The sequence below is a fragment of the Grammomys surdaster genome, unplaced genomic scaffold, assembly GCF_004785775.1.
Source record: "Grammomys surdaster isolate TR1022 unplaced genomic scaffold, NIH_TR_1.0 316875, whole genome shotgun sequence".
Classification (NCBI taxonomy): Eukaryota; Metazoa; Chordata; class Mammalia; order Rodentia; family Muridae; genus Grammomys; species Grammomys surdaster.
In genome coordinates, this window is record NW_021626677.1 from 1760 (window position 1) to 9563 (window position 7804).

The window sequence follows — 7804 nt, forward strand, 5'->3', positions numbered from 1 at the left end:
ACACACAGAGAGAGAGAGAGAGAGTGTGTTGAGTGCACTAGCACACATATACCACACACGTAGACACACTAAAATAACTAGACATTTCCTCACCATGAATGAGAATGTACACCCTCTGGAAGAAAGCACTATAGGAGTGCTATAGCAGTCACCTACTGGTAACCAATGATGTCCTCAAAGCAGCAAATGTCTGTTTCATGGGAAACAATTGAAAAAGCTAACTACAGTGACATTCATCTTAAATCATTAACCTAAAGATGAATTCAGTTACTCAGAGAAGGGGGAAAACTAGCATTCTGTCGTTTAGAGAACACCAAACTCCTGAGTCGTGGAAGATTAAAAACAAAAATAACACAGGGAGCTAAGGCGTTAGCTTAGTCAGTAAAGTGTTTTGCAAGAATGAGACTCTGAGTTTATCATTAGAACCCACATTTGGGGAAAAGAGACAGACATCTTGGTGTGGGTTTATAATCTGAGAGCTGGGGAGGCAGAAACAGGCAGATCCCTGAGGCTCACTGGTTAGCCAGCCTGGTCTACTTAGCCACTGGCCAGTTCCAGACCAATGAGAGACTCTATGTCAAACAAACAAAAAAGACAGATGGTACATGAGTAACACCACATACACACACAAACACTCACACACACATACACACACACATTCACTCACCACACACACTCACACATACACTTACACACACACACACATTCACTCACTACACACACTCACACATACACTTACACACACACACACTCACCACACACACTCACAAACACACACTCACCACACACATGCTCATAAACACATATACACGCTCAGACATGCTCACATATACATACTCACACACACAGTGCTAACGTGCTCACACATGTACCCCCCCACTCACACTCATACACACACACACACACATACTCAGGCATGCTCACTCACACACAGGCTCACTCACACTCATTCTCTGATACATACACCCATATATACACACTCACACAAATACATAGACACACTCAGACACATCAAAGTAAATAAAATTCTTAAAGTAAAACGTTTAGCATAATTTTTCTAGTAAGTTGATGTTGAACAACTATTAAGTGTTCTAAGTATCAGGATAAACAATAGCACAGGCTACCTGGCTTTCTCTTTTTATGAAACACAAAATATATCAATTAAACCAAACGTCACTGATATTAGTATTAATTCCTTACTCACAGGTATGAAGGGGAATAAAATAACAAATCTCTAGGGAATTAAAATGTACAGAAAGGCACTAGAGCTAAAATTATACTTTAAAAACTGTGATGGCAACACACAAGAAAAAGATAAATTTGACTTAATTACCAACTTCACACACTGCTACATATAAAAGGGAAACACTGTTTACTTTTACTATGTAGACACACTGGGAACGCCCCACACTCTCACGTTAACTCTTAGGGCTCCTCACTCAGGAGCTCAGCTTCTCAGTCCCTTCCAGCACATCCACACACACCCTAACCACCCCACACAACACAGCAGACTGGACCCGGAGCTTTGCACATGTTAAGCAATACTTCTCTAATATTGTATGTTTTAGATATTTAATCCTCAGTTTCACATCACTTAATCAAATTTTTAATAGGCTGTAACAAAAGACCCAAGTGAAAATGCCTGTCTCCACCAGTAAAGGCTTGTGACCACAAGACATAATACTTTCTAGAAAGTAGCATTTCTTTGACTCTCAACTATAGTAATACAAGAAACATTAAGGACCCTGATGACTAAAGAAACTGAAGTAGAAGAAAGAGACATAAAAACTGTACTAATGAAGCCAGGCAGTGGTGGCACACGCCTTTATTCTCAGCACTTAGGAGGCAGAGGCAGGCGGATTTCTGAGTTCCAGCACAGCCAGGGCTATACAGAGAAACCCTGCCTCGAAAAACAAAACAAAACAAAACCCAACAAAAAACCCCTGTATTATACTAATGGACTTGAGTCCCTTGGAGCATTTCCATGTGTGAGAGGGTTTAATGCAGAGCTTCAATGCGCATGACACATAAAGCCTGTGGCAAGGCTTTATAGCTGGAAGTCATCCACACTCAACTCTTGAATGCATAAGGACAGGCCATGATCTTCAAAATCTTGGTACTTGATGCTTAAAAACAGAACAAAAAAAAAATCGACTAGCAAGTCTAAAAGTGTGTAGAGGTGAAACAATTAGTCAGATCATGAGGAACTACACTAGAAGAGCAAAATGAGAACATTTAAGAAATGGTCTTAGAAATATCTAGCACACACGTGTCTACAGGCTTAACCTTGCTGGTTATTATTATCCGCTACAAACCGCAGCAGATTTGGAAGTTCCACAGAACTACTCAGAGGCTGAACTCAGACACAATGACTTAATGATACTTTCTTGAATCTCTGACTGACAGCCAAGGTATGAGATGTTTCGAAAGCTTTAGCCTCCAAGAGCAAAGTAAAAACGTTCCTTAGAAAAGAAAGCACAAACTCAAATTGAATTTGTAGAGCAGGAAGAGACTGCGGTTTGAAGCCTTTTTGTGCATGTTTCCTGATACGTCCAGGTTGGCCTCAAACTCTGGCAGTCCTCCTGTCTTAACTTACTAATGGGTAGAATAACAGGTATGCACCACACCTATCTGGGGAAAGGTTTTGTTTTTTGTTTTTAACGTGTGTGTGTGTGTGTGTGTGTGTGTGTGTGTGTGTGTGTGTGTACGTACATATGTATACACGTGTACACACATGCAAATGAAAAAAAAAACCAAAGCCTTCAAAAGGAAAAATTCAGAATAATTTTCCAGTCCCAAATGGAAAACATATATCACAAATATTGTAAGCTTGTACAACAGAACTGAAGGAAAGTTGTAGCCATCTGAAATTCCAGCAGTTAAGCTGATAACTATAAACGGACTGTATCCTATAGGGAACAAAAGGGCGTCTGTTCTGTCCCTTCTTAGATCTTTCTGGAGTGGGCTTTTTTTGAGAGTTAATGTAATTTAATTCATGAATATATCTATTTGTGTGGGGGACTGTGCACATGTGTGGGCAAGCACACATGTGTGGGCATTCACACGTGTGTAAGCAGATGTGCACCTCCATGAGTACAGGGTAGCAGATGTCTTGGATCTGGAGCTACACTAATAGCTGTCTGCCAGACGCAGGGCTTGTTACATAGGTGCTGGGCTCCAGACTCTGCCCCCTGTAGGTGAGCAGCAAGTACTGCTTAGCCACTAAGCCACCTCTCCATTCTCTGAAAAAGATTTTTAAGTTCAATGATTTACTTACATTGCAACTGCCTTTTTATTTTTTCACTTTGTCTGCTTGCTTTGTTTCCAAGAAAAACTTCAAGCTTTAAAAAACTGCTGAGTTGGAGGCTGAAGAGATGGTTGAATGGTTAAGAATACTCACTGCTCTTCCAAAGGTCCTAAGTTCAATTCCCAACACCCAGATGGCAGCTCACAGTTGTTTGATGCTGTCTTCTGGTGTGCAGATATACCCATATACACACATAAATCTTTTAAAACAAATCTGTTGAGATTCCTCAGTTGGAAAAGTACTTGCTACGTGCATCAAGGTCAGAACTCATGTAACATCATGAAACATCATGTGACATCGAATCTGTAACCCTAGTTCGTACCAAGAGTGCAAACAGGAAGATCTTGGGGTCTTACTGGCCAGCCAGCCTAGTCCAAACTGAGAGCTCCCGGTTTCTGTCTGAAAAAATAAGGTGAGAAGTGATTGAGGAACACATCCTGACATCAATCGTTACCTCTGGCATACACACACACACACACACTAAGGTATTACTAACTAAACTTAGGCATAGAGATGCATCTATAGTAAGTCAGTTTACAATGCCATAGTAAAAACTTCTATAAATCATTCAATGCCAGCCCCTCTGCCACACCTTGACCTCCTGACCTCCAGGCTCACTTCCGCTATCCTAAGCACCAAGAGCTCATCTTCTCAAGCATAGTCCGTCCTACCACTGACTGGTTCTACTTCTTCATTCAGAATCAATCTGGACCCAAAGTAGACAGAGAACAAATGTACTCCATAAGTTTCCTCAGGTCTTCCACAATCTTATATTTTATGGGAAAAAAAAAAACAGAAAAGAAAAACATCCCTAACTCTGCTAAGCTACCTTATCAGGGTATACCTTTATATAAACAAAACAATAAAACACAAAATGAAGAAGTTCTTGTATACTTTAAAGTATGTCTATAATTAAATCAGTTTTGTATATTCATGCTTTTACATGTTAACAAGGTCTACTGAACCATGGTCATACACAACTTAAATGTTAGGAAAGGCATAAGGGCCTACTTTATTTGAAATGGGAAAACAATAAATTGAGCTTTTTACCTTTCCCTTTTTCAACATTACAAACAGAATCTTTTTTTTTTTTTAATGTTTTTCGAGACAGGGTTTCTCTGTGTAGCCTGGCTGTCCTGCTGTTCTGCGATAGGTTTGATCTTTAATACCACAAGAATGCAAAACACTTAACTGAAACAGACCTCATCCTGTTCAGTGACACCGAGCCGCTCAGATGGCTCAGATGAACCATAGGGAAGAGGAGAAACCGACCTTGCAAGCAGAGGCGAGAGCAACCACTGCACTTGGTCAAGTCAGAGCCATACACCATGCACTGTGCATAAGTACTGAATTCAGCAGCATGAGTTCATATTAATAGTACCAATCTAATGTGAAAGTCTAAAACCCTACATAATGTCACCAAGCCATCCCTTCAGCTCTGAAAAAGGAACAGAGCACTGTGTGGCCTTAGTCCTAACAGTGCTGCAGTGAAGACAGTCCTAGGGGTTAGTGATGGGTCCTATGTTTAGTAAACTGGCCACAGCTTTGTTGTCTCATAGTATTGTGAAAAAACATGCTGACAGCAAAGGAAGCAAAGCTGGCAGAAAGTATAAAGAAACTACCTAATTCTTCCTCCTTTATACATCTACTGTTTGTTTAGGTTTGAAGAAACCTATCTATATATGTACATAGGCATGTACACATGTATGCGTGTATGTATATGTGCATATACAAATATATGGTGCTTTTAAAGCTACAAATGAAAACATGCTGAACACATAGTTCTCTAGTGCTTTTCTCAGTTAGTAATGGATCTAGGCAGATTCTTATACATATGCCTCTGTGGTTCCACTTCATTATTTACATTAGATGCAGAGTGTCTCGTGCAACATTAGCTGCAGTGCTCCATGCAGCATTAGGTGCAGAGTGTTCCATGCAACATAAGCTGTACAGTGTTTCATGCAACATTAGCTGCAGAGTGTTTAACTAAGTCTCCGTTGCAGCATGTTTACTTCTAGTTGTCATTTTTTATTTCAAACAATATTGTGATGTCATCATATGCATAATTTGTAAGCACAATTATGTGTGTAAGATGAATTATTACAAGTACCACCTGTTAACAGAATTAAGCAAATTTAAACAAGAGAACAGCGTATCTACAAAGGAGACAAGAAAATATCTTTGAATTAAATCCTTAGTGATTAAAAGATGCCAAACATTAACACAGAGTTAGAAGTAGAGTAACAAATCAGGAAAATAGAAATAGGAAAAAAAGAAGGAGGGAGAAGGAAACTTTACATGATCCCTGGGACAGAAAGATAAAAAGATTGAGATCATAAAAAAATTGGGAAGGGGAGAAATTATATATAAGACTTAATAAAGCAAGATAAGAAAAAAAGACATGGTTTCTCTTGCATAAAATAGTTACTCTCAACCGGTTTGAGACATGTACTATTTCACAGACAATCTCGGTCAGCACCTGATTTAGATGAGCATTTGAGCCTTTATCGTAACATAGTAACCATGAGCTAGTACTGCCAGACTGGGAAGAAGAACTCCCAAAAGGGAGGCAGAGAAAAAGAAAGGCAGAGAAGTATCTTTTCTGTAGTAAACCTGGTTTCTCTCTTTCAATCTTGACCTCCTCAACAGGAAAACAGTCACACCAGCATACAAACAAAGCATGTCTTGCCTTGGAAGATCCTGATTTTAAAAACAGAGATTTAGGCCTAATTTTTTCTTCCGTCTTGAAATGTCTGAGTCAACAGAACTATTCTAATATATCACCTAAAATAAAACACAGTCAACAACTTACCTCTCCCAATGTGTTAGGGTTTGAATGCCACAACACAAATTGACTCATGTTTTGTCTGTTACAGCATCCAGAGTTTCTTCACATGATATCCATAGCAAAGTCCGTAGGTAGCAGGGTTCTGCAAAACCAAAAACCTCAAAACTGTCAATGCACATACCTAGGTTACCACGTGGATCAATCCACTATGGATAGCAGCTATACCACATGGACACTTAGATACGTCGTTTAGTGGACATGACTCTGAGCATGGTTGACGTGGCCAAGAAAACAGTAATACCTAGATCTCAAAATTTAAATGACTTTTATCATATTTAAATATATTCTAACTCAGCGGCACAGTAATAGTATAAAATGGGGGTGAGCAGAGTATCAGTACTGTCCAGGAATTGTGAGACGAAGATTTAAATGTGAACAAACATAAATTTTACTGCAAAAAGCTGTTTGCTTTTGGAGTGTTCAACTGACTTGAAGAAAAGCTTAGATTTAAAACCTAAAGATGCTTGCTAGTTTCTTAGGGAAAACACAACCATGCAACATAAACTCATGGTCTCCAAACCCCACTCTATCCAATCTAATGACACAATTTGAGGACCTCTCAAGATCTACCTTTTATTTATTTGATAGCCTGCACACAGCCACCTCCCTGGGGCTACACGTAGGTGGTGACTCTTGCTGAGATCTGATTACACAGCCCAATGGAGCATTTGCACTGGACTTCATTTGATAGCCCAAACAAGGTGGTTACAGTATTTGTTTTTGCGAGGCACATGCAGACTCTTCATAATATTTAATGGAGCTTTTAACAAAGGAAACATTTTAAATTTCAAGGGTTTTTTGAGGGGGTTGGGGGGCTGCTACAATCGTTCCTTGTGACTATACACAGTAGGTGGAGCCCGACTAGAAATTTATAAATTACTGTTTTTATATTCGTTGTAACTCTCATCCATCTTTCGAATAGTTTACCAACATAAGAAATCTTTAAGAAAAAGAAAGCTTACACTGCTGAAAAGAGAGCATTTATAACATCAACTACCAACATGGTGCGACTAAGGCGGCTTATTATTCGATAACCTTCCTGGTATCACACTCCAGTCCTTCCCAGAAAAATAAAGGTAGCCGCAGGAAGGTAGATAAGCGCCTTATCCTCTCCATCAAGAGATTAGGACCCCTTTGTACCTTTCACCAACTTTAAAACAAAACGCATACGGATTTTCTTCTGCACCAGCGTCATAGGGTAGAGAGGAGGTAAGCAAAGTACCCTGGAGTCTCGTTGGCATTCAGAGGCAGGATGCTGGCACCCGGGATGCACTCGGCGGCTGCGCCACTCGGGCTTTTCACTCTGTCTAAACCCTTTCCAGCAGGCAGGTATCCACCTCTCGCAAGACCTCCAGAAGACCAGGTCGCTGTCCCCTACTCTACCACGGGCTCAGGAGTAGGCAGCAAGCCTAGCTGAGCGCACCGCAACTGCCCCAGAAGCCAAGTCGCCAACTCCCTCTAGCGCCACCAGGTTCCTGGAACACTTACTTCTTCAAAGTTCTCGGCCCGAAGCCGAGTCCGCTCGCCCGCAAGCCTTCCTCCCACCGCGTTCCTCCTACAGCGCTGGACACCCGCCCCAGCGCAGCCCCAACGCGCAGGCGCCGCCTACGCCTCCATAACTTCCGCGTATGACGTCACTTCCGGCACAC

At 40.8% G+C, this 7804-nt stretch overlaps 1 long non-coding RNA gene across 1 annotated transcript; it reads right to left on the reverse strand.

Annotated features, from left to right (window-relative positions):
- Nucleotides 1–1555: 1555 nt before the first annotated feature.
- LOC114616329 lies at nucleotides 1556–7743 on the reverse strand. Its single transcript, XR_003710618.1, has 4 exons — nucleotides 7644–7743; nucleotides 6120–6237; nucleotides 3630–3706; nucleotides 1556–2126 (listed from the first exon to the last, which is right to left on the reverse strand). It is a non-coding gene; the product is annotated as an uncharacterized LOC114616329 (long non-coding RNA).
- Nucleotides 7744–7804: the final 61 nt, after the last annotated feature.